The 26,266-nt window shown below is 44.7% G+C and overlaps 1 protein-coding gene across 1 annotated transcript in view; it reads left to right on the forward strand.

Annotated features, from left to right (window-relative positions):
• The window catches only part of LOC125714718 (cysteine-rich motor neuron 1 protein-like), a 52,026-nt gene that overhangs the window by 3,676 nt on the left and 22,084 nt on the right, over positions 1-26,266 (forward strand). The gene's annotated exons all lie outside the window — the stretch shown is intronic.

Below are 26,266 nucleotides of genomic sequence, written 5' to 3' on the forward strand. Positions count from 1 at the left end.
TCAGCTGGTACAAATTGAATAATTCTCAAGCTTGGCTTCGAAAAGCCACACATCAATCATACAGCGTCGGGGAGCAATCTGCCCCGTGCAGGGATTGATGGAGTGGTCCATCAGCATGGCCACATAAATATCCTACAAGCAAATCTGTTTCTCTTTTGGATACAATATTTGAAGTCGACCTGACTTGTTTCAAGGGCATGGAGAAAGTTCTAAAATTGGGAACTAACACACAGGTACATAACATTTAGCATGGTGGGTGTGGCCACTGGGGCACCGAAAGCTGATTGGTCCCTGGAGTGCCCCTTCCCTGTCTCTCACTGATTCAAAATATATCATTGGCTAATGATAAGGTTGGCTCCTCTGTTTGAATTATGGCCCATCTTTTGACCCCCATCTAAAAACATTCTAGAATCACTCCTGTAGGTGGGAAAGAGTAGGTGGTTAAGGGCATGGTCTTGTACCTTCAAAGCTGTTAAGGTTCTCTTAAGCAAAATACAAAGCTGCACCAATGGGCATAACAGACAAGTAAATTTGGATAAAAGTGAGATCAAGTGAAGTTTGCTCTAAGTCATAAATCCTATTCACGTTGGAGTGATGACCTTCCAAACTGCATTAACATTTAAACTTTCATAGAACACTAATATTTAAGCAATTTAAAGAGAGCTTTTTCACCACGGCCAGACTTTCACAATTCCAGTTGAAAATAGTTGATTTGATAAAATTCTTGGTCGTACCTGCTTTAAAGAATCCGTCAATCTGGCCCCAGTACAGAAGGGTTGTGGATCCACCAATCAGGCCCCTGTACAGAAGGGTTGCGGATCTACAGCAAAGCGTCTGAATGCCCCCATGGAGTATATTAACGCGAGCACCGTCGTGCCCAGTTGCCACATAGATCAGTCATCACCTTCAGACTGAGCGTGGGGGTGTGTTTGTGGGGGGGGGGGGGTACCAGGGAGGGATGCTACTGTGACATTGATGATGGGTTTGAAAGTAGCAGCAGAGACTGACAGTCCATTCATTCACCTCTGACTAATTATCAGGGTTATATAAAGGGGACAGCTGTCAGGTCCAGACCCCACATCCATGCCTTGGTGCAGGTGTAGCCCTTCCTCACACCTGTCACCCATTTGTTTCCCTACATTTATCTCACGCTGAAGCCAATAAGGCTGCCTCTTACCTCCTTTCCTCTCCCCTGGGGTTGAGAAACCCATAAAGCTCACAGGAGTTTTACTTACACAATAATGTTCTGAGGGCAGAAGGAAAAATGATTGGTTCAGAGAGATAACTATGACTAATCAAATGTGTCAGTCCTGCCATCTGTAGCTGCTTGGACACTCCTCCTCTACAATCTGATTGGTTATCTTTTGTGCAAGTAAAACTCCCATGAGCATACCCAGATAAAATCCTGATCCCCTCATCTCCATGTGCACTGGTTCTGTTCAGCCCCCATCCAGAGCCAGCCTCATAGAAGCTGTTATTAAGGACAAGCAGCTTAGAGCACATCACCCAAGTGGTTTCACAGCAAAAAGTATTGCAGTCATGTCATCCCGAAACGAAAATGTCAGGTCTGTTGAGTTGTGGCTCACCAATGCAGCATGTCAATGGTCGGTGCAGAGCGAGGTGATGCAGAGACGACACTCCTTGGGAGAGATGCTACGGCTGGTTAGGGGCTAACAGAGTAGAGGGAAGTGCAGGAAGAGAACTGGATTTGGGCCGCTAAAGACTTTAATGCAGGGTGAAAACTCACCTGTCAGCAGGCCTGTGATTCACGGCGTCAGGAGAACGGTGCGTCGAAGCAGCCTGGTAACCGGAAAGCAAAAGTCCTTGTTTGATGCAGTCCTGAAGTGTGAATTAGTGGAAAGATGTGAAAGCTCTGGAGCATAATGAGTCGCTAAGCTCCCGCATATCTGTACGGAAAAGCGGCAATGTTCACACCTAGCTGATGTGCAAAGACGAGGAGCTACGCAAAATGCATGCAGGCTCACAGAATTAATTTTACCTGAAATTTATTGCCTCGTCTTTGGTTTGAGGAAAATGATATATATAAAAAGGGCATGCATCATTTTGTCATTTTTGTAAAATGGAATGCACTGTTAGCACTGTTGCCTCACACCTCTGGGACCCGGGTTCGAGTCTCCGCCTGGGTTACATGTGTGTGGAGTTTGCATGTTCTCCCCATGTCATCGTAGGGTTTCCTCCGGGTACTCCGGTTTCCCCCCACAGTCCAAAAACATGCTGAGGCTAATTGGAGTTGCTAAATTGCCCGTAGGTGTGCATGTGTGAGTGAATGGTGTGTGAGTGTGCCCTGCGATGGGCTGGTCCCCCATCCTGGGTTGTTCCCTGTCTCATGCCCGTTGCTTCCGGGATGCGCTCCGGACCCCTCGTGACCCAGTAGGATAAGCGGTTTGGAAAATGGATGGATGGATGGAACACAACAGGTACTTTTGTAAGGCACTGTGCATTTTCTAGCGTACTCTAAAATATATCAGGTCGTACCATCGGTGCCCTTGCATATCATTTCATAACCTCTCTTCAAATACATCCTAGAATAACCAACAAAATTACAGCAGAAGGGCTGACCCCATAATAATAGAGGCTCGATATGTAGAAAGTTCTGGAAAAGCTTTTCTATTATATGTCTTAGGGAAACTTAACTTCTGCCTTTCGCATTTTCTGCCCATGACTCGCAAAAGCATGTTCACTCTCTCCCCCAGCGAATGGATTGCTGGAATCGATGCAGTTCTGGGTGATTTTTCTGACAGTGCTATTATTCAGTGCTAGCAGGCAGCATAGGTAAATGCATCAGATAGCGGGTGTGAGTGTTTATCCTGTAGGCCTGTGACGGCGGGCAGTCGGTGAGTTCGTTTATATCCAATTACTCCCCGGAAAGGAACCTTTGCCTTTTTTGTAGCAGAGCAAAGGGGACAAATTACTTTAAACAAATCATCTGCTCACATGATTACCCCTCCCCCCCAACTCCAGATATTTATCTGGTTTTAAACGAGTATGAGGCGGACAGCTGAGGGACATGTGGACTCTACAGGACTCAGCGACCTAAGTCATGGCAGGTGTTAACTGACCCTGTGTTAGCTGACATGTGTTAGCATGTGCTGTTGTGATATTAAATATTGCAAGATTTATTTTGAAATATGTAATAGAAGCAATTCTAGGGTTAGAGGATTATGCAGGACTTTGCCCTGAAATACTGACACGTCAAAACACGATGACAGATTGTGGAAGTGATTATGAAATATGAAATGAGGTTTAGACCCCGCAACCACCCCTCCCCCACCCCCCCCCCGGCATAACTTCTGACACGAGGCACCAGGGGACATTGTTGGCGTCTGTAATGTGCAAGGTGCCATGTTCTTCTCTTAAAGGTTTAGGAAGCACAGGAGTTGGGAATTAATACAGGCAAAGTTCAAGAAGTCAGTTGTTTTCCAGATTATTCTGCTCCACTTCCATCCGACAGCCGCCGCGACGTACCTGTGCTGTGCGATAGGCGGGCATCTGCGGTAACCTTGTGTTCCCTGATAAACAGCAATCGGACGCGGTTAATCCAAATAAACCTCTTAGGCTGCAGATGATGACGATGACAGCGACATCGGCAACAAAGCGCAGGACAAATTCATTTTTCTGTGGTGACCTTTACGTGACAAATAAAGCATTTCCCAGCTTTGGCTGCTCGCTTGACGTACGACCCTGAATTCTCGCTGACCATCCCTAACTGTCCGAAAGTAGTAAAACGGGATTATAACCTATATTGTTCTTTCCTTTGAAAAAAAAAATGTTTAAATGTGCTGATGTCAATGTGACCTTCAGAGGCTGACCTCCAGGGAGACAGCGAGGTTAATTAGCACGGGGCACGGCGGTGCCATTGTGTCCGCGACCTCAGGGACAATGTTTCTCTTCTCAGGGTGGGTAAAAAGGAAACAGGCTGAACCCCCCCCCCCCCCCCAAGCCATCATGGCTGTTTCTCCCAGATTGGCTTCTTACACAATGGTAATCGATCACTCCTCACCCTTGTTTCCTGAGCCAGTCCGGTTGACGTGACCATGCAGCGCATGCCTCGCTAATCCCAGCCCAGAGCTACATTCACCGGCGGGCCGCTGTGTAGCGGTGGGGGGGGGGCACGCCGTACTAATTGCGGGCCCTGTTCTTCCTGGTGAGGGGAGGAGGGCTCTTTCTCACGGACACGGAGCTGCTCCTGCTCTGCGCTCCTGCAGCCCACCGCCGGCACACAGGCTGTTGTTTACGAGCAAGTGCGTCACGTTTCCCTTCAAGATAAATGACAACTGGGACCTTGCTGAGCTGAGCTGCCTCTAGGCAGAAATGATGCCCCATTTTAGCTACCATGATACCTGCATTTTGTTCTGAATGTAATTATATGATCTGGAAACATTTTACATCCCATCAAGCTCTTGCCCTTTGCTCCTGGGATAGGCTGACAGATGGGAAGCCATCCTGGGTGGGGGGGCTTACCACTGTACAAACACACTGTATGCAGCAAACTTCTCTATTCCACTATGGCTTCACGCACTACTAGTTCCAAAAAATGTTTTTCAAGGATATGCCCATCGTGGCCCACCTTGGGCCCGCCCCCTGCACCTTTGTGCCGCTTTCCTTAATTGGACGGCGCTTGCGGTGTCACTGCCAAAAGCGACACCTCGCCCGCAGAGAGCCCCGTCCACCAGCAGATCCATTTTGCACCGATACGCTACGCACCCGATCTTTTATGTAACCTTTTTTCAAATTGAAAATGTCATCCGTGTGATGGGTGGTGGAACCACAAAAGGTCAGGGCTGGAAGGCGAGGGACAGAGGCAGCCCCACGGATGGAGTGGCCGTCCTTTACTCCGGGGGCTCCTTTCAGCCGCTGGAAAGAGAGGACAGCACCCCGGAGGCGAGAGCCACTCACAGTCGCAGACACAGTCACAGGAAATGACAGGTGCAGACTGGCTCTTGCACCATGAGCCTCAGATGCAGACTGACCATGCCAGCTGTTATCCGTAAGGAGATGTCCGTCTCCGAAGAGAGCATGGCCGGCATCCTGGAGGAACTCATCCGGCTACGGCTCGCTCTATTGGAATTTCGGCAGCCATTCCATCTGACGGCTCAGGACTAACACCAGACGCTTCCCGGAATGCAAATCTGCCCTGTTTGTGAAGTGCTGGTAACTGTCTGCTGGCAGGATCAGGCCAGAGAGTGAGCTGGTGGATTCAAACACCAGCACCAGTGTGACCCACAAACTATTTCATGAAATTTTTTTTCGAGGCATTAAAAGTAGGCAGCCGATGCTGTTGTTCCATGATAGTGTTTTTCACACAAATGCCAGGTGCGGGACACTGAAGCCTCTTTTGCTCGTACACACAAATGTTACTCTGGCCTCTGTGGTTGGACTCCGAAGGCGACATCCTGCCTCTCTTCTGATAAACTCTGTCTTCCAGCTCAAGCGCCGGTCCTTCCCCTGGGGGCCAGGGAGTTACAGGCACGGCACAGTCCTGATGACAGATTATTCTTGAGATGTATCAGCATTAGTCCCCTCATTTGAGAAACTGCTAGGGACATTTTAAATGCAGAGGAGTGCCCCCACTCTTAAATCACCATCCCCACCACAACTACCTTATTCAATATGGGACACCATATTTGTCTTATTTATTGATCAAGAGCCTTGCCTGTCTTTTTAGTTATTTAAGTTAATTTAATTTATTTTATTTTATAGTAAAAGCCTGAATATATCTTTCTTTCCATATGTTATGTCAATTTTTCTGTTTGTTTGCTTTTAAACCTTGACCAAGGGAACTGTGCAGGAATTGCAGTGCACTTGTGAATCTGTGCAGATGGCTAATAAAGTCCGATTCAGTTCAATTCAATTCAGTGCAGTGCAGAGCAATTTAATGCTGCACTTTAGATCACGGTGCACATACGTCAGACTCCTAGTATAACCACACGCATCCTGCCTTGGCAGCCTGACTGTTTGATTCCTGGCACACAGAAGGTCCAGCCTGTGACCTTCATGAGGTCATATAAAGTAGCGATGACCGTATGGTCTTCCATTTGTCTTTGTCGGTGGACTGAAACATTACATACACTGTCGGACTCACACTATCCTGGACATCTGTTGGCAGTCATATAAATAAAAAAAACACCCTGGATTTTGCAGGATTTTATCAATGATGTCATCCTCAATCTAACCTCCTCTGCCACCTTTTTGACATGCATCTTACTATGGAATCCAGGACAAACAGGCTTCCAGTCCTAAGAACTAAGCTTGTATATCAGCTATCACAATGGTAATGTTTGACCTTTCCATTCCATCCGACCTTTGACCTCTCGTCTGATCTGAACCGTCGCCCAGAATTCAGTGACGCATGACAGGTACGCAGGTGTGAGCTTCACCTCTTCATCGTGCTTTTTCTCCATTGTTCTAAATCTGACGTGGCCAGATATTAAACAGGAATAGCTGCAGGATCTCAGCATCTACCTCATTTATTATTAAGTCAGAGAAAAGCCAATTCATTTTCTCTAGTGGTTGCATGTACGTTCAGATGTTTCCACAGAGGAATGAATGGATTAGCGGCTGTGACAAGTGCCCTCGTGTCCCCTCTCTTGGGGACAGACCTTCCCAATTTACTCCCCCTAGGGGGGAAATACAAGCACTTGGCTGTGACTAAAGGGCGTTAATGGACCCCTAATACACTGCAGTCTCATGGTGCCCCAATAGGTTTAGCGCTATTTCCGGATCTTTTGGGCCTTATTGCTGATACTTTGCCAGCAGGACAGCAGAATAAAATCGATACCGCCTTCAGTGTCTGGAAAGGTGATTCTGTTTGTTTTCCCGAAGTCCTCTGTGGCTGGAACGATTGGTTTTGTTTTATAAACTGCCTTGTATTGACCATATGTGCCAGATACAGGGGCACATGCAGGGTTTTTGGCTGCAATAATTTCTGTTTGTGCTGTTAAGCTTTCATCAGGTATTGCTCATAGAGGAATGAAATCAACTTTATGCTTTTATTCTGAACACGAATTGGTTATGACTGTCGATACCCGGAGCTCGTCCCCAGAACCACAGCGCATCTGGCAGCGTGTCACTAGGATGCGATGACGTCAAAGCTCTCTCACATATCCGTACACCAGAGGCAATCAAGCGTATCTGTATATTTTTTTTTTTTGTGGGGGGGGGGGGCTGCTCTCTTAGAATCAGGTGCATCTGTATAAAATTTTGGTTTTGCATTTAAGTTGTATTTTAGCACATCAGTATGTGATAATTAATTTTAAATGTCACTTGATTTTAAAGGACGTTAACAATGGACATTTCAGCACCACGTGACAAATCCCATATCAGCTGCCGACTCTTATTTGTCATGATCGTGAGCCATTATAGTTAACCACAGATGCTGTGTTGTGCACCTTGAAGATGGAATTGACCTCCACGTTTCTGGTGTCCCTCATGGGTATCCTCTAGGCCATCTGCTTCTTCTTTCCGCTTGTGAGGCTGCAGCAGTCCATGGCGTCTCTGCGTTCTTCTGACTTAATCCCTTAATGCAGTGATTCCCCATCACGTCCTCGGAGACACACAGACCCACAGGGAGTAAAAAACATGGACCGTTTGTGGGTCCCCGATGACCAAATCGGGAAACGCTGCCTTACCGAGACATCTGCTCCACTGGCTTATAGTATCTCTTATGCTGGTTCCTACAGAAGACATCCACCTGAAAATATTCACCATTAGTTAACTTCCTAATCATTTCCCCGTGTGCTTAATCTTCCAGTACAGATTACAGAACTCCGCTTAGTGCATTCCACCACCCCAAAGTCACTTTGCCAGACAAGAACTTTGGCTTTCAGCTGAGTTTGTGTCTATTCCGTTAAGCTCTTTTGCATCCTAAGTCATGCCGCTGAAAGGAGACCTGGGTAGCATTCCTGCCGCTTCCATGGCCTTGCTTCTCATCTCCCCCTGCAGGAAGCCTTAATTTTACTGTGTGACTCATTTATCACTTAACTTGTATCCCCGCTCTGCTGTGCCGGGCAGCTTCTTCCAGCCAGGCTTATCTTCCTCTGGCGTGGAGAATTCACTTGTCTGAAGTCGGCTCCTTTGAAGCCGGAACGTTCTGACCTTTTATGAATGACAGCTGTATTTGTGGTGCAGGAGACGCCGCATGCACATTTATACTTTTTCTTAGTGTTTGGCGGATGTTATGGAAGCTACACGTTTTCTGTCTGCTGGAGATCTCGACTCCGGGTGCCATCATAGTGCGATCGGGCATGCACGGAGAGCAGCCTTTCCCTGCTGCTCTGCCACGTCTCTGACGCACACTGACAGGGGCTCGCAGCATTAGCGAAGGTGCGTTTCGCCTGCATCGTGAGTCTTTTCACAGACTGAAAAGGTTTTCTTTAATTAGTCATAAACCCATGCATGTACCAGGGTATGAGGGGGACTTACATGTGTAGTGTTTTTAGTGCCTTGGCTCCTGATTCAGACAAAGGACATTGGTAGGTAGACCACTAATTCTCACCCATGAGGTGAGCAGTTAACAAAGGAATGCTAGTATTATTATTATTATTATTATTATTATTATTATTACCACTATTATTATCAGGGATGGGCCGATCCACATTTTTTAGTCCAATCTGATTCTAATACACAACTGCCGATACCGACACAGATTCCGATACAAGACCTCTTTTTACTTTAATATTTTAATATATACAGTACTGTGCAAAAGTATTAGGCACTCAAAGGAAATGTTATCTGGGTAGTAAGTGCACATTTTCTTAGAACAAAAAAATATAATTTGACATAAGAACATATGAAAATTACGAGTAACACAGTAAAAACTAGTAAAAATGTCTTCTGTTCTGCCAAAAAGTTACTGATATCTACTTGGATAGCTAGATGAACACCACTTCAGTTCCCAAACTTCTCCTCAGTGGCACCCGAACGATTCTATGTATTTATGAAATTTCACCATCAGCTCGCTTAGTTTATTAACCATAGGCTCCTGGCCCCCCCGCGACCCAGTAGGATAAGCAGTTTGGAAAGTGGATGGATGGATATATATACATTTTTTTATTATTTATACTTTATATATTATTAATATACTTCAGCTAGTAAATACAGATGTAAATATGTATACCAAAAAATCCTTAATTAGGCTACTAGAAACATATACGTATCCATCTCATTTGTACATATTGTTTTTAGCATTTTTTAGTCATTTGCAGTTCAATATGAGTATCTTCCAAGCGAGGATATGCAAGTAGCGAAAGCTTAAAATGCCCCAGAATTTTTCTCCCACTGGCAACAGTGTAATTTGCAGTTCGTTGCGATAGCAGCCCCTCCTCTATCACACGCTGTGGCGAGTGCACAGCCCAAGCTCGCAGCTCCCAAATCATCCATTGCTTTTTTCATATTACTAGCGTCGTCTCGCACAATTGCGTGCGCTTCGCTTAGTGGGATTTTACACTAAATGCTACTCCCACCTCTCAAAGATTTGTTTCTACAAAGATTGCAAATCGCCCTGCTACTAGTTGCTGTTAAAAGCGTAAAACACTTCCAGACCGTCACTCTCTTATCTGGTGTTCTTACGCTCCCTACTGTGAAGGGTATATGCATGACATCACAGTAGGCGGAAATCACTGCACTCACACATTGAATGGCAAAAAAAAGATTATTATTATTATTATTATTAATAAATAATAAATTTATTGATTACTGATGCTTTATTCCAGCCTTCCTGCTCCTGCATTATATATGGTTGTTTGCCTTCACATTGCACATGTTTATGAACCCTGGTGTCAGGCCCCCTGTGTCGTACCATCCTCTGTTTTGCACTTTATGTCCTGTGGATACCCCCCCTTGTCGCTTGCTGTTTGCATGTCACACTGTGGTTTTGGGTGAGCGTTAGCTCATGTCTCTGCATGCCTGTACATAGATGGTATCACCATAATGCCCACTTGACTTGACATGATTGAGTAAGTAGGTACTTTGTTAATCCCCTAAAGTCCAGAAACTGTGTTACTGTCACAACTAGGATTCAGAGCATTCAGGTAAACATACTGGGAAATGGAGCACCTCAAACTGGGCCATCCATCCGCAACACCAGGCCTTATGCCCAGTGGCCCCTGAGAGCTTCAGACAGTACACTGCAGGATGCAGGTAACCAGAGGAGCCGGGTAACCAGTGATAACTGGGCGACTCGAAACAAGTGGACTGGAAAACCAGACGCAAGAACCGGGAAACAGGAAGTGGAATTAAAATAAAATCAGTCACAACAAACCTAAGAACAAGACACTTGTTGCCTGATCTGGACCATGCAGCTAGAAACAATGGACTAGCTAAGCCATGCCCAGAAACTCAAGACAGGAGATTGGCCATCAAGAACAATAGACCCAGAAACAAGACGGCAGTACATGAAAACATGAAGCCAGTGACCATGTCAGCTCCACTTAAAGAAACCCGGGAGAAACACTGCCAAACCAAACAAAGCCCCACGTACGAGACTCTGAATCAATACAGCTCTGAGCCCTATGCTCTGAGAGCAATGATGACGACTGAGCCGGGAGAAATGCTCACTGCTCTCTTTAAATGAGATTAAGAGCTAATTGCCGAGTGGCTCAGAGCAAGGTCACAGAGACGGCTCGTAGTGGTAATCAGGAACTGGTGTGACAGTTACAAACTACAGAAAAGTGATCGAGTGCACACTAAGTTAAGTGTGCAGTGGTTACAGGAATACAATAAGCAAAAAGCCGAAACTGCAAAAGTCCATAGATAAAGGGTATATAAAGCCCAATGACAGAGAAGATATAAAATCTAAAAAATGCCATAAACTTTGATATGTAGGCCCAACAGAATCCTGCTTTAGTCCCCTGACAGGTCAATGCTACCCCCATCCAGAGACACGATGGATGCCTTCTGAGTTACACCATTGTCAGATCAGCCAATTACTGAAAGTGCTCTTTGTTGTGACAAGCATCCTATGGAGGAGATGGGAAGCACTGTTCCTGATGATCTTTAATTTGGACTCTGTTCCTTTTTCAGCCATCACCTCCAGAAGGTCTAGATTGTGCCCAGCGACAGAACTGCCCTTCTGATAAGCTCATTTAGCCCCCTGGTACCCGTTGTTCCACCAGAGCCCCATCACATGGAGGCAGACATTGGTGGTTGGAAAGCTTCCTTACCAGAAGTCCACCACCTTCTGCTGGTTTTGGTTGACCTGCCGACAGTTTATTCCACACCACCTTGCAGAGCGTTCCACCGCATTGTTGTATTCTACCTCTTGCACATCCTTAGTACATCCAACAATTATTGAATCATTTGAGAACTTCAGAAGGTGTCATGACTTTCTGTTGTACTTAAAGTCTTAAAATGTAGAGGATGAAGATGGATGGAGAAAGGACAGTCCTCTGAGGTACATTCTTTGTGCTGTGTTTCAATTCCCATGTAGACTGCACAGTGCAAGCTGCATTCTTTATTGTGGCCTTTGATGGGTTTTTACAGATATTCAGAAAGCTACACCTACATCTCCTCGCAACCGAAAACATCCACGCATCTCCGATCTAGTAGTTTTCAATCAGAGCACTGTGGGATATCTCATTAAGCACCGCGATTCCAACCACACACATCACAGCCCCTTTTCATTACAGATCTCGCATACGTCGCCTCACGCTCATGGTTCCAGAAACACTGGCATGAAAAAATGCAGCTTTTCTCCTAATGGGTTTTTCCGCACGCTTATAAACAGAGCCGGTACCTCAGCAGTGAAAACCAAAATGCAGATTCAGTCAGTGAGCACATCAGTAGGCACTGTGATAAAGCTTACCTCACATTTATCTGTCTCCATGCCATATCCCAGACCTATACTTTATTCAGATCATTTGGCATGCAGCCCATTTTAGTACTAGCTGGGCTAAAATCCCAGCAGGCTTTTTGGACCATTGCTGTGATCCCTGAGATGACTGGAACAATCCCACCATAGGCATAAAAACATCAGACATCTACCTATTCCATAAAATACATTCTTCCAAAGGCACTGTAATGTGGAATCCATATTTAGCTCTGTTTTGCGAGGATTACATACGTATATTTTGCTTCAGATGACCCAGAATTACCCTTTATTATAGTCTCTTGTGCTTTTCATGAGACATATCCCCGCTGTAGGTTCCTTCCATGTGTCACACCTTGTACTCTCCACTGGATTTCAGCTACCATGCTAATGTCATACTGGCTGGATGGGAATATGTTCTTGTGTTTGCAGTGTGAGAGGTTTGCAGGTGGGAGGAAAATGGCTATAAAGATCACCAGGATGGGGTACTTATATGATGTCATATTATACAAATGAGTGCGACAGAACTACAGCCTCTCCCCAGGTTACGATGGGGTCATGTTCCGATAAACGTATTGTAAGACCAAAATATATCTTACTACAGTTCAGCTAGCCTAACAATCATGTCAATCAACAGCAATGCTTAGAACACAGCCTACAGTTGGGCAAAATCATTAACACAAAGTCTATATTATAATAAAACGTTGAACATGTCACATAATTTACTGAAAAATATACTTAAAGTGAAAAACATTTACCCATTGTAAAAATAACGAAATACTGTAGTAGACCATGGTAACCGAGGGAGCGTCTGTATAATGGTGAGGCTGAGGCCAAAGGAATGGTGAAATGCGTCCCATTGTCTGTGGGTACCTCGTTCCTCACGTCCCTCCCCAGGTCTGCCTTCACACTCTCTAAATCCCGGCCTCTTCCTTCTGCTTCTTTGCCATCTCCCCCACAAGCTCTACACTCCTTGTCCTGCCATACAGGGTAGTTTTGCATGGCGGTCTAACATTTGTGTAGCCATAGATCAGGTGCTGCCTTCAAACCACCTGGAAGAAGGTTCTGGAAACCTGCGGTGTCGACTTCTTTAATGCCACTGTTCCGTACCACAAGAACATGAAATTAGTATCTTTTATGATTTTCAAGTGATTTTTCTAACAGATAGTTGCTGTTAATAGAGGTAAAACACTTTTTGTCTTTTTTATCTTAGCATATTTTAAAATCTGATTGAGAATGCAAATAAATTATGCGAAGGCAACAATTTGAAGGATACTTTCTCCCAGACATAATTCCTTGAGAAGAAAATTCTAGCACTTTTTTTTTTACCATCCTGTAATCTTCTTATCAGGCAGCACAGCTGTTCTTCCTGCCGTCTGTGCCATGAAGCAGGCATGCAGTCGAAATATCGTCTTCCAGTTTTAATGTTAATTAGGCAGTTGTTGAGAAGATATGGAGCAGTTTCGATCGGAATCCTGTTTCACTGCTGGGAAAAAAAAACCTCCACTCCTCAGTCTCAGTTTTAGAAATGGGCAGGAGAAATGGATGGAGACAGTGACTGAACCCTTGTGAACTGCAACTTCTCACAGAAGAAAATCACTGAAATTATTTTTCTGTAATTGTCCATTTTGGAGATACTGATACTTATGCGCTGTGCTACCTGGGATGTGCTTCAGACCTCTCAACCCTGACCAGGATTTGTGGTTAGAAGAAGGATGGATAGATGGGTGAGTAGATGATAGATAGATAGATAGATAGATAGATAGATAGATAGATAGATAGATAGATACCTTTATAAACTGTATGAAGTATCATTCACAAATATCCCTGATATATTCCTGACATACCTAATTAGTACAATGAAATAAAAATGGAAAAATGGCTTTTTTCCAATTAAATAACTCAGAAGTAATATATAATATGCTCTCTAACACATTTTCAGATTATAGGGTGTGTTGGAAAATTGTGTAAGTAATTCACTTTTTAAAGATAAAATTACAAAATTCCCAGGACTTCAAAATAAATTAGGTTTTTAATAATGAAGGTTTTATATATTGTTGCATTAAAACTGATGCGATTTTAAAATAGAAAAAAGCTCCATTAGAATTATAGTTTATATATCTCATTTCAGTGGTTCAGGTATTAAATATTCATGTACTTGGGTCATTCAGTCTTTAGATATGCAAATTTTGGTGTTTTCGAAGAAATGTATCAGCAAATAGTTTCACTGATTATTCTAAAAATTTAAAAGTCCTAATTTAGAATGTCTCATCCCTTTTGTGACTGACCTCTCTGTATTCATATTTGTGCTCTGTTGGTGTGGGGGTGGATCTGTGCAGGTTGCTGTTCTGGCCATGAAAAGAGGTTCCCCGTCATGTAAGAATTACAAGCAGTGCGAAGCAGAGGTTTATTAACATCTGCTCACATGTAATGAGGCATAATGATGCATTCAGACTGTGGCCAGGATATCCAATTAGAGGCAAGTCACTATTCACAAAACCACCTGAGCGAGGAAGAAGGAAGTCTTCATGCTAGAATGTTAAACAGGTAGAAATACCCACCACCCTCATTGGTATTTTGAAGGCTACAGAGGCTACAATGGGATTTGGATTAAATTAGCGATTGGGCTGATACCTGGCAGATAAAATTTAACGTAGATAAATGTAAGGTAATCCAGGCAGGGAGCAGAAATATAAAGTACAGATATTTCATGGGTTCCACTGAAATAAAGGTAGGTGATTATGAGAAAGACCTCGGTGTGTATGTTGATGCTTCCATATCTCACTCTTGCCTGTGTGGGGAAGCAATAAAAAAGGCCAGTTGGATTCTGAGTTACATCTCTAGGTGTGTGGAGTTTAAGTCAAGGGAAATGATGCTATGATTATATAATTCCTTGGTAAGACCCCACCTTGAATATTGTGTACAGGTTTGGTCACCATGCCTTAAAAAGGACATTGCTGCCTTGGAAAGGGTGCAGCGTAGGGCTACGAGAATGATTCCTGGTCTTAGAGGAAAGTCTTATGAGGAGAGGTTAGCTGAGCTGAATCTGTTTAGCCTCGGGCAAAGGAGACTAAGGGGGGACATGGTCCAGGTATATAAGATTCTAACAGGTCCAGATGCTGTTCAGCCAAATGGCTGCTTCAATATTAGTTTAAATACTAGAACTCGTAGCCATAAGTGGAAATTTCTCAAATGAATTTGAAGAAGCACTTCTTTACACAATGCAGTTAGAGTATGGAATAGTTTTTCTACTAGTGTAGCACAGGTTAAAACCCTGGGTTCCTTTAAATCAGAGCTATAGATAAGATTTTAACAACTCTGAGCTATTAGTTAAGTTACCCCCAAACGAGCTTGATGGGCCGAATGGCCTCCTCTCATTTGTACATTTCTTACGTTCTTATGTTCTTATGAAGGCATTTATCTTGAAGCGTGAAGAGTACTAATGTGTTACTGCCTGGCATATTTATTTCCTATGACCTAATGATACCTTTACACATACCTGTACATAGGGTTAATGATCACAGCTAACTCAAGCAGAAGATTCCTTTGTTCCAAGCCACAGATAGAATTAAGGTTAACTATTCAGCTGCACTCTGGGGGCTCTGTATGCCACCCATTCTCCTGGTCCATGATGGTCTATCTGCAACCGAAGGAAGTTTGAAGGAGGGGGGGCACGTACTGTAACTTTCTGCTTTCCAACGCCTCCCTGATTCTCTCCTGGCTTTCCGCGGATCTGGGGAGAGGCTGCTGACTCGCCGTGTTGGATCCGTGGCAGGAGTTTTCAGTAAATTCAGTAAACCGCAAAAGGTCGACGCTATCGATTTTCCTCAAGGTTGATACAGACACAAATACACGAAGGCCGATTTTAGCGGCAGATAAATGGGCTGGTTTGTATAGTAATTACTGCTTTCTTTGTTGAACTAAGATTGAGAAAAATATTATTTTCGTTCAGGTTAATGGTGTTTTGTTTAATAGCTGTAATTACGTCATTATTGATGGTCTTCTTCTTTTTATCATAATAACGGTGATAGTAGTGGTATAGCAAACGGGTGCAGTATGGTAAAAATAACAGTCTCCAGGGACCTTAAATGGGTGTGACGGTAATGTTATAGGTCTTTATTATAGGTAGCTATCCCGCAGGACACCTGCTAAACATAAACATTATGTGCTTGTGCTCCTGTTCTTTGTATGTTACTCACTATGTTACTTATTTGCATTGACCCCGTAGGTCCTTTTGGATAAAAAATATCTCAAGAATAAATGTAAATGTACTGAAACAAACATGTATCTCTTATATTCACAACTATTCGTAAGAGGTGCAAGGTTAACCTGTTGGTAACGTAAATGATTTGTTAAAATCAAAATAGCAGCATCGATCCGACGTGTCCTCTTTGGATATTTACACTGATCAATATTCAGTGTTAGCAGCACCATATATAAAGAAAATGAATTGAATGCATTGGACAATCACCCATTTTCCCATAGTGAAGGCAAAGGGATTTCGTTACCAGTGTCAGTACAAATTTACACACTGGGGCAGGAATGATTCTTAGGGCCCGGCTGCTGGTTTTGTCAGTGGGCCTTTGAGACGTACGGCAGAGTCTCCTTCCACCTTCCACCTCCAGTAGGGTCTTGCATGCCGCCATTCCTGTTAGTTCTCCAGTTGTTGCTGGCTTGAATCACCTGATCTGGGAAGTGAATTCCATGTCACTCGGCTGTATGTGCTGCTTGTAAAGAGCCCGGCCGGCATGCGGCTTGATCCGGCCGTGGGTGAGGCAGGACCGTTTTCATGGGCAGGATGAGATGTGTCATGTCTGTGGCTGGTAGTTTTGTGCAACTGGAGCAAACATGGCAATAGTGACAGATGAATCTCAATCGACTCCTTAACATTTAAACTAGAATAGCTTGAGGTTTTGATGCTTATTCTTTTGTTGCTGATATTCAGAGATATTATAAAAGACCCACACGTAAAAGCAACAATACACATTTCCATTTAGTTTAACAGTTATATATAACTAAAATGTTTCAGACTGGTTGTATGTTCTTATGATGTTATGCAAAGATGTTAAATTTGTTTTGGTTAATGTGTGTACTGAAGTTATTGCTGTTTTTAAGAGTTACTTGTAGTGATGCGTTGCCTCCCCCCAAGCTCCCGTGGCATGTAGCATGTCCAGCCTCCATGAATCCCCATGGCGTGTTCTCTCTGAAAACCCAAACAGACCCGGGAGAGCAGGTCGGCTTCCTGCCATGCCAGGATTTGTGTCAGTGGCTCAGGTGCCGGGCCAAGAGGACAGCGGTCCAAGGGAATGTCCCTCCAGTAGGATGGAGGCTGGGGAAAGTGTGCCGCGTGGAAGCACCTGACTGTGCAGGCAGTCCTGGACCGGCCAAGCTGTGGCCAGCTGGGAACAGTCCCAGACAGAACCAGCCAGGACTAGAGGCAGCAGCCAGTGGCAATGGCAAAGTGGCACATTGCAGTGTGTGGAACTATAATTGAGAGGAGGACAAGAATTAAAAAAACAAATTATTGAATAGAACATAAAATATCTGAAGACACAAAGGCCAGGATAAGTGGATGGATGGATGGACGGATGGATGGACGGATGGATGGACGGATGGATGTTTTTTTAACTGCATTCTTAATTAATACACATATTTACATGCTTGAGCAGGTACAAAAGCTTGTTCGTGATTTTTTTAAGGCTTGCTTAAAATAAGCTTTTCGAAAGCTACATTTCTACTGCGTGAGTGCATGTTCCATTGATGAGCACTGTCCCTGGGCCGCCCAGCAGGCTGGCATGTGCCGCTGGGGGTACCAAAGAAATCACTTGTCCCGGGGGAGACCATGGCAAGTAAGGGGGGGCTTTGGAGGAACGTAACAGCGCCGGGGTGGAGAGCTTCAGCGGCACTGAAAGGTTCGCAATGTGCCTTTGGTGTTTGTCTTCTTATTGATGCGCTGTTTACCCCCCATGGTAAAAGATACTGAAAACATGGAAAGAACGACATGTTAAAAGTGCACCGTTTAATGATACACAACAACAACAACAACAACAAATTTATTTTTATATAGCGCATTATCACAACATTACATTGTCTCAAAGCGCTTTACAGTATCCTCACCCAAAGCCCCCAGTGAGTAAGCCATAGGCGACAGTGGCAAGGAAAAACTCCCTAGAAGGAAGAAACCTTGAGAGGGACCAGACTCAAAGGGGAAGCCCATCCTCCAGGGGCCGGCAGGGATAGTCAAATAGAGAGAGCCGAAGCCGAGTCTTCTTCCAATTGCCAGGCAACCAGAGGTAAGGCAGCGGGTCATACACGGAAGAACAGAACGGCGAGCTGGATGCAGGGACGTCACTGGTGGTGGTCGGGTGTGCTGGATATCTTGATAGATTGAGGTCTCCAGGCATCACCCCCAGGAGGAGTAGGGGAAATAAAATGTACAATTAGGCATAGTAGAGGAGGCTATTGGCAGTGCTAAAAGCTAGGTGAGTACAATATGAAGTGCAATCTGCAAGCTCCGGCAGAACAGGAACAGGAGGTTTCTCCCCTCCCACACTCCCTTGTCCCCCCTCTTATCTTGTTTAACATCTTAGAAATCGCCCCATCCCTCGACTCTGCAGTGATAACTGTAATCTCTGCTCCGGTACCCCGGTGAGCTCTGTGTTCGTTTCTGCACGTTACCAGAAAACACCCAAACGTCATAATGACGAACACAGCAGCAGCAATCCACCAGGAGGGGCCTCGCAGCCCGGTCCCGTCTTCTGAAGCTTTTCCTCCATGACCTCTGAGAGTGTGGTGCACCAGCCGCTGCCTTCTCTCCCGCTGTCGCCGGAATCGATTCTCCACGCTGGCGGGCCGGCCAGGGATAAAGATACTGGTATAATAGGATAGTGGTCCTGATAGCCGACTTTATCCATCATTACCTCCTGATCTGATCTGCCACTGTGAAAGTCCTCGTAGGTGATTTCACACTGCCTCTAAATCACACCAGTTAGTGATCACGTAGAAGGAAAAGAAACCTTTTATCCCTGGGTAAATGTTACCCTACACCAGTGAAGGATTATGCCCATTTAGTGTGTAGCCCTAGCTGTCGGAAGCTATTATCACTGACATATTATCAAACTTGCCTAATACCCTCAGGGTTAGGGGTTCGAATCCCGCTCTTCCTTTGTTGATCAGGTTTCCTTGGTGAACTTCACTGTTCTCCCAAAATACAGCTGCGGAAAAAATTAAGAGGCTATAGCACAATTTTATGTTTCACTCATTTCTTAATTTATGGCTGTGCATCTGTGAATAGTGTGTATTTTTCTGCAAACTGCATCCTGGTTCTTCTCTGTTTCTCATTAATGAAGAGCTTCTTCCTTGCTTTAGAGCATAAGATATTTACAAATGAGAGGAGGCCATTCGGCCCATCAAGCTTGTTTGGGGAGAACTTCACTAATATAATAGCTCAGAGTTGTTAAAATCTTATCTAGCTCTGATTTAAAGGACCCAGGGTTTTATCTTCCGCTACACTAACAGGAAGACTATTCCATACTCTAATTACACGCTGTGTAAAGAAATGCTTCCTCAAATTCATTTTAAAATGTTCTCCCGCTAATTTCCACTTATGGCCACAAGTTCTAGTATTTAAACTAATATTGAAATACCCATTTGGCTGAACAGTATCCAGACATAAGAACTTTATGGGAGTTCAGTCCTGCTTCTAGGAGCCTGATACAAAATGTCTTAACTGTGCACTACACACCAGCACTGAATGTTTCCCATTCCTTCTGAAGGTCACTTGATGTCATCCTTCAGTTCATCAGAAAATGTCGGATAAGTTAACGGTCATCTCTGGCATCAGAATGTCTTTTTCGCCCATTACCTGGCTGCTTTCTGGTCATTCCCAGTGGCTCCTGCATCACCTTATTTTTCTGTACTGCTGTCTTCATAATTTTAAACCAAAAATTTAAATTTAAAAATGTAGATTTGTGTAAAAATATAGAGCGATCTCTTAACTTTTTTCTCAAGGCTGTATACTGTCAGATGAATTGGCATCTCTAAATAGTACATTATCCCTATAGGTGCCCTGAGATGGGTCTGAGTTCCTTCAGGGTGTCCCCCTGCCTTGGGCTTCCTGGGGTGGGCTCCAGGCCCTCAGTGACCCTCTGCTGGTTGGGAGCTGGAAAAGAGATGAAAAGAAAGCAGATGGCACAGCAGCCCCCAGGCCTCCTCATTTTATGTGTTTTGAGGGTGTGATGTAGACAGTGCACGGACCCATGGTGTAAAACTTCTCCCCGTGCCCAATGGGCCATCACATAATGTGGGCGTACAGCTTCTCATTGGGTAGACACAGCTGGAGCGGGGCATGTGATGGCCAACCGTAACACTGTAGGGGGACGAATGAAGGAGAACAGCAGAAGGCTGAGAGCCGTCCTGCAGCCATCCCTGTGCAGGGCTTACTTTATTTTCTGAAGGCTTTGGGTTTAGTGTAGATTCTGAGCGGCTTGTGTTTTAGACGCAGGCTATGAGGCAGACGAAACCATGGGACAGCAGGATTGGAGTAATACCAGAAGTCTTTATACACACAAGTGAAAACAGCTTCTGGGGTCTTTAGAGCAAGACCAAAAATCGCCAGCTAAAGGAAATACTGATAAAAACAAGTCAAAACGATATAGGACTCCAGCACTGACCCTTCATCCCTGTTATCTCGCCAGGCCCCGCTTGTGACCCACATCGGTGCTGCTCTCTTTAACTTGCTTACACCCCTAATGCCAGAATCCTTTTGGCTGGAAACATTTTTAGTTCCTAAACAGAATACAGACTCACTCTCTGTGACGACCAATAGTTCCTCTCTTTTCGTCACGATTTGCCGACCCATGTAAAATCCTCCCATCATCTGCGTATGCCGTACAGTACGGCAGCAAGTCTAACTGAGGATGTACAGAGCTCGGGCACCCAAGTCCACCACAGGGTACAAACTCAAGGGGCGATTTAGAGATATCGATTTAGCTAAAGCGCACATCATGGAACTGCAGGGGGAAAGCGGAGTACCCCGAGGAAACCCGCACAGCACACAGACTCCACATGCAGAGAATCAAAGCTACAGCCTCGTCTATTGGAAACCAAAACTGAGAAACGCACCTTTAATGTGTTTATGATGGTCCGCCATTTATGGCAACGCCGTGATGCATATGTGTGTTAAATGTAAATATGTGTGCAATTATTCGTAGTGTCTTGTTGATTAAATAATCGTCTTAATCGTGCAGTAAATGGTGCATATAGCCTGCAGGAGCTGATGAGCTGTGGCGTGGTAATTAGCAGCGGATGCTGAAATCGCTTTAGACCTGACCGGAAATGGGCTCTCCATTTTCGTAACCCATCCCCCGTGCCAGCCTTAATTGCCGTGGCGATCAGGCAAATGAGGCATCCCTCCATGAGTGATGTAGGAGGGCACACGTCGGACACTGTCCGGTACCCCTCGCGGCATAGACAGCGTGTCAGTGCCTCCATTTCCCAGAAGGCTGTTGGATAAGGGACAAGCCTACACTATTACTGCTGAGTGATGGATTATGGGGGAAGCTCTGACTAAGTGAGTGAGTAGCTGAGTGACAGGAAGGGAAAAATTCCATTCATACCCCCATTCATCCATCTTCCCACCGCTTATCCCGGTCGGGGTTGCAGGGGGCCTGGAGGCTGAAAGAAAATACATTTTGTAAATCTTATATACTGCTCCTTTATTTTTCTTTTTTATGTATGTGTCTGAGCAATACATTTTAGTTCAGCAGCTTGGGGAATCCCACAAAACAAAATAGGCATTTGGTTGAGAGAGAAAACAGAAGCCAGTGTTATGATTAGGAATAAGACACAGCTCAGCCTCGTCACGGATGTTCGTGCCCAGCAACCTTGATATGTTTATTTACTGAATTGCCTGAAGTGATTCCCATCCTATTTTTTGTCTTATTAACTACACAACACCTGCTCTATAACCGGGCCTTGTTCACAAGCCATGCAGGAAAATTAGCAAAGACCTTTTGCTATTAGCAGCAGGTTCTTCTTGCTATATAACATGAATGATGTATAAAAATAAGTATTAGAAAGTAAGAAGTAAGGCCAAACCATATGTCACTTTATGACTGTATCACTCTGCTCATGTCAACCATGCAAAGGTATACGTTTGGTTTCAACACTGGTAGGGACCACACCAGCCCAGAGCATCCCTGCCCCCCCTAGTTATATTCGAGAGTATGGTTACTCCCCATAATATTGGTAAAGACATATCCCTACCGTCCACACCCAAATCTACACCCTTACAACCATGACGTGTTTAGTAAGGAAACATGCACCTGTATAGACCAATGATGTATTAGGACATCCATCCTTCCATCGATCCATCTTCCAACTGCTTATCTGACACGGGACAGGATGTCCAGTGCACAAAGCAGAAGGACATGCAGGAGGGGATCCATCACAAATATGTATTACAAAAGGACCCTTACAGTAAATAATTATCCACAACTACCTCTTACAGTTACATTGTAACACTATAACCATTCCAGTTACAACAGTGATAATTTACATTGATAAGAATGTAAAGTAATTTTACATTTCTGTATGGGAACCACACATGCGGACTGCTGGCCTGCATTAATCGGATTTATTTATGTGTGAGATCAGCCCTCATTGTCTTTAATCCTACCGCTGTACAGCGCACCTGAGTGGCTGAGTCCTTTGATGTATTAATTCCTGCCTTTTAAGGCTCAGTCTTAGGGGGACAGGTGCTGTCTGTCTCTGCAGTCACAGGGTGGTGCTGACAGGTCCCACCTGACCCTTGTGTTTGATCTTTACTTTTAAGGGCCCCCTTTAGTTTTGTAAAAGGCCTCCATGGTTGTCGCACATAGCGCTGCTTCGGGATCCAGGATGTGTTTTTGGCAGCAGGCGCTTCAGGATGTTTACTCTGTCACATAGACCCGACACAATGGACAGCTAACGGTAAACAACTAGACAATAGACATTATTAAAATCAAATACAAGCCAACTTTTGGAGAATATGCACAAAACCACAGCATGGTGAGTCACAAAACACCTGGGACCGGTGGGGATGGCGTGGCGGCTCAGTGAGTAAGACTATAACCTCCAAGGTCATTGGTTCAAATCCCGCCTCTGTTCTGTCGGTGTAGACTTTGCCTGCTCTCCTCATTCGGTGTGGCTTTCCTCTTGTCATCTAAACACTTTTGTTTTGGTTATTTGATGACTAAATTGCCACTAGCATATGACTGTGTGTGCATGCCTGTGCACCGCAATGGACCAGCATCCTGGCACAGGTGTTACCCAGCCTTGTGCCCCGTACTGCCTGGGATAGGCTCCAGGTCCCCCCACCCGACCACTGTAAACAGTTAGGAGATGGATGGATAAAATGCACATTGCTTTGGCTGAACAAAAACGTGTCGGTTTCTGTGGACCTTGGCTAGGAAATGAGAACACTTTCCAGATTGTTAGATGCCTTCAGCTTCAGGGTAGACATTTCTCTGGAATCTGATGTTTGCCGTTCTGATGCTCAGAAAGCTCTACCCAGATTCCAGGGCGTAGAACAGTTCTCAGCTGGGGGCAAATATGCACATATGCAAATACGCAGATGAGAGAGGCTGCTTGTCCTTTCTCGGGTGATATTGCTGGCCAGGGCATCTTATTCCTGTCTTTTCTGACATGCTACGTTTGCTGGTTTTGTCCCGGTTGAGTCCTTAATTCATCATGATAGAGATGTAGATTGAATAATGACACATACCTCAAGACTTAACCATCTAGGCCTGATACCGTGAGACTGTGATATTTCTAGAGCACCTGTACTCTGAATAACCCATCCATCCATCCATCCATCCATTTTTCCACCGTTAAACCAATACAGAGTTTTGGGAAGGGGAGGGGGGCCTGAATCCAATCCCAGGCAGCACACCTTGGATGGGAAGCCAGTCACTCTGTAAAATGAAGTGAGTAAATAAATTCTCAATTATCCTATTTCATTCTTTAAAAATGACTACAATTTGTAGAGTTTTAATTATATTTTGATCAATAAAACCAAGATGTGTTACAGGTTTATAGGAGCGTTGAATTCATTCCCCTGCTTTGATTGTGGAAAAAACACAAACACGCTTTAGTTTAATTAAGCCCTGCCTTGATTGCTGAAAAAGAAAATGCAAGAGTGGAATATTAACCCCTGAGTGTCAGCTAACTGGTACCGCCCAGCGCATACCAGAGCAGGACTGAGCCTCGCAGTCACCCTCAGCTGCTCTCTGCTGTGTAATTACTTCCATTGCTCCTTTAAGCCTGCCCTGTCCCGGAAATGCATTTCCAATTACTTCACTATTCTAAGAAATTGTGCTCATTTCCCAGCCAAGGTCTATGTAAATGGACGTTTTTTTGTGTAGTAAAAACAAACCATTGCTGAAATCGTGGCTGTCCTGCTGGGAAAGCCGGTTCGGATTCCATGGTAGCCACATGTTATCATGAATCAGTCTGAGCTGTAATTGTGCCTCGTGCCTTTTCTGCTGGAGCGGAGTGTGTAATTAGTGATGATGTCCCACAGGAGGCTCTCAGTAGAGGCCCAGCTAACTGCAGATTCGCATTCCCTGATGGTTTTCCATACAAAAGCACACAGGGGGTTCAGTAAGGTCTCCCTGCACAGGAGGTCCAGTGAGGTTTCTTCACACAGGAGTACCAGTGTAGTGTTTCTGCACAGGGGGTCCAGTGAGGTTTCTCCACTCAGGAGGACCAGTGTGGTCTCTCTGCACAGGGGGTCCAATGAGGTTTCTCCACTCAGGAGGACCAGTGTGGTCTCTCTGCACAGGGGGTCCAGTGAGGTTTCTCCACTCAGGAGGACCAGTGTGGTCTCTCTGCACAGGGGGTCCAGTGAGGTTTCTCCACTCAGGAGGACCAGTGTGGTCTCTCTGCACAGGGGGTCCAGTGAGGTTTCTCCACTCAGGAGGACCAGTGTGGTCTCCCTGCACAGGGGGTCCAGTGAGGTTTCTCCACTCAGGAGGACCAGTGTGGTCTCTCTGCACAGGGGGTCCAGTGAGGTTTCTCCACTAAGGAGGACCAGTGTGGTCTCCCTGCACAGGGGGTCCAGTGAGGTTTCCCCACATGTGTTCCATTTCCTGGAGAAGGATTTAAAAGCACCTTGATGTGACAGAAAAAAACACCTGTCCATTATGGATAAGGAGTCCTTTTGGTATATTCATTTTCCTCAGTACAGTATCTCAGGGGGCTGGAACCCCTCCCAGGAAGGCCAAGGCAGGGGGAGTGCCAGACTGTGACAGGGCACATACTCACTTTTCTTGAAAAATTTATTAATACATGGAATGGAGTAATAAGTCTAATCCCATGTTACACCACGCAGAGAAAGCTGGAGGGATTCAAACCCACCACCCTGGACTGGGGCTTCATTGCTTCACATCCCAAGGCCAGCACAGTGATTTCCCTGTTAGGCCCTTGACCAAGACCCTCCCAGTTTTTCTAGGGACTGACTGACCATGCTTTCTTGCTTTGGATAGAGAACTTTTTTTTTTTTTAAATAATATAAAATTAAATTAAAAGAAATAAAAATTGTAAAATAAATACAATTCAAAAAATAAAAATACATAAACATTTAAAATAATTTAAAAAAATTAACAACTACAATTTTTTATTTGTCTGCTAGATAAGTTAAAGGTATATGTATAAGTTCACAGCACTGCCTCCTGGGCCACAACCTACTGAAATGCGTTTTATGTATTTTCGTATGCCATAGTTGTCATGACATAGTTAGTAAATGGGCAAAACACAAGTCAGTATACATGCATGCAGTCTTTCTTATTCATTTATGTATATATCAGTGTATTAATATGGGCTTTGTTCGCCTTGTACAGGATAAGCACATGCGAATGACAGATGGATGGCTCTGTGTTTTGTTTGCTGTGGTTTACGTGTGATGCCTGCAGACAGCACTACCAACACACTGCTCACTGAAAACGCTCTGCTTATCAGCCCCCTGCCAGCATATACACCTGTCATTAGTTTATCACTTACTCCCTTTTTGTTTTGAATTTATATCACCTGTGTCAAAAAAAACTCTGCTTTTGTACAGAAAGGCTGCCAGACCGTGTGATGCGATTTAGACAGGCAGAGCGGCTGATCCACACCGGACAATTCCCTCTTTCACAATCCACAGCTGGCAGCTACGGTGGCTTTCAATTTTAACCGAATGAGATACTGCAATTAGATATGTAATGATCACCTGGCAGCTCCCGAAACAGCAGCACTTTCAACATTTTGTTTTCTTCCTGGAGCTCCTAGAAGAATTTAAACCCCCCATTCCTGCTGACGAATGTCGTTCCCGATTCGCTTAAACGACCGTAATTAGCGTGTGACACCACCTCATAGCCTCAGCGCTGGTGAAAGTGCTTTTTAAATCTCCTCTTTCAATCTCAC

Source organism: Brienomyrus brachyistius, chromosome 19, assembly GCF_023856365.1.
Source record: "Brienomyrus brachyistius isolate T26 chromosome 19, BBRACH_0.4, whole genome shotgun sequence".
NCBI lineage: Eukaryota > Metazoa > Chordata > Actinopteri > Osteoglossiformes > Mormyridae > Brienomyrus > Brienomyrus brachyistius.